Source organism: Salvelinus fontinalis, chromosome 10, assembly GCF_029448725.1.
Source record: "Salvelinus fontinalis isolate EN_2023a chromosome 10, ASM2944872v1, whole genome shotgun sequence".
NCBI lineage: Eukaryota > Metazoa > Chordata > Actinopteri > Salmoniformes > Salmonidae > Salvelinus > Salvelinus fontinalis.
Window position 1 is genome coordinate 38,649,069 of NC_074674.1, and position 2,039 is coordinate 38,651,107.

Genomic DNA, 2,039 nt, shown 5'->3' on the forward strand with positions numbered 1-2,039 from the left:
AGGAGCGGGTATTTGATGAGCTGCGAGAGAAGCGGGTGTTTGATGAGCTGCGAGAGAAGCGGGTGTTTGATGAGCTGCGAGAGAAGCGGGTGTTTGTGAGCTGAGAGTGAAGCGGGTGTTTGTGAGCTGAGAGAGGAGCGGGTGTTTGTGAGCTGAGAGAGGAGCGGGTGTTTGTGAGCTGAGAGAGGAGCGGGTGTTTGTGAGCTGAGAGAGGAGCGGGTGTTTGTGAGCTGAGAGAGGAGCGGGTGTTTGATGAGCTGAGAGAGGAGCAGGTGTTTGTGAGCTGAGAGAGGAGCGGGTGTTTGTGAGCTGAGAGAGGAGCGGGTGTTTGTGAGCTGAGAGAGGAGCGGGTGTTTGATGAGCTGAGAGAGGAGCGGGTGTTTGTGAGCTGAGAGAGGCGCGGGTGTTTGTGAGCTGAGAGAGGAGCGGGTGTTTGTGAGCTGAGAGAGGAGCGGGTGTTTGATGGGCTGGAACTGGCAGAGCCTCTCACAAACACAAACACAAAGACACACACTTATCACATTTTTTTTTAAAGAATGACAGAAAAATAACAACAATTATATTCTCCCCAAGAGAACTGGAGTTCAATCTAATCCATTGGTTGATACCTGAGGGGAATCACACTCACACACATACACAGAAACACATCCACTGGATACGTGAGTGCCATAGGAAATCCACAATGGTTGTCATGGAACCACATAGCAACTGGGATAGTGGTGGGAGAGGGGGGTGGAAGAGAGAGGAGGGTGGGAGAGAGATATGTGGGAGAGAGAGGGGGTGGGAGAGAGAGGAGGGTGGAGAGAGAGGAGAGGTGGAGACAGGGGAGAGGAGGGTGGAGAGAGAGGAGCGGTAGATTAAGGGATGAAAGGAAAGGACAGAGGGAGGAGAGGACGAGAGGACAGAGGGAGGAGAGGATGGAGGGAGGAGAGGATAGAGGGAGGAGAGGACGGGGGGAGGAGAGGACAGAGGGAGGAGAGGATGGAGGGAGGAGAGGACAGAGGGAGGAGACGACGGAGGGAGAGAGCATGGAACAGAGGGAGGAGAGGACAGAGGGAGGAGAGGGTGGAGGGAGGGAGCAGAGGACAGAGGGAGGAGAGGACAGAGGAAGGAGAGGGTGGAGGGAGGGAGCAGAGGACAGAGGGAGGAGAGGACAGAGGAAGGAGAGGGTGGAGGGAGGGAGCAGAGGACAGAGGGAGGAGAGGACAGAGGGAGGAGAGGGTGGAGGGAGGGAGGAGAGGACAGAGGGAGGAGAGGACAGAGGGAGGAGAGGACAGAGGGAGGAGAGGACAGAGGGAGGAGAGCAGAGAGAGAACACATGACTGTGTGAAATGCTTGTGTTCTTGTCATGCAAATATTGATTAGAGAAAGAGAGGGCGGAGGGATGGAGGCAGGGACTGTCACACCCCAGAGCTTATCTCTGGGTAAAGGAAGCTCCTGTGACCTTTTGGGGCAAAATAGAAAAAGTGTGTGTGTGTGTGTGTGTGTGTGTGTGTGTGTGTGTGTGTGTGTGTGTGTGTGTGTGTGTGTGTGTGTGTGTGTGTGTGTGTGTGTGTGTGTGTGTGTGTGTGTGTGTGTGTGTGTGTGTGTGTGTGAGTGTGTGTGTGTGTGTGTGTGTGTGCGTGCGTGCGCGTGCGTGCGTGTGTGTGTGTGCGTGCGTGTGTTTGTTTGACATTTTTGCATGTCTGCAAAGCTTAGAAAGACGCAGAACTCTGAGATGATAAACACACATTAATAAAATATTCCAACTGGTATATCCAATATGGCCGCTGCTCAAGCACCCATTGGGGAATATCTATTGGTCTTATTCTAGTGGCGCTGAGCGTATGCAGAACACTACATGGGTTATTGATGCTGAAGGTCTTATTTTAGCAGCTACTCGCAGCGACAGGGATTTCTGCATCAGCAGGCAAACATTCTCTACTAACACACACACACACGCGCACGTGCACACGCGCACGCACGCACGCACGCACGCACGCACGCACACACACACACACACACACACACACACACACAGACACACAGATGAACTATGA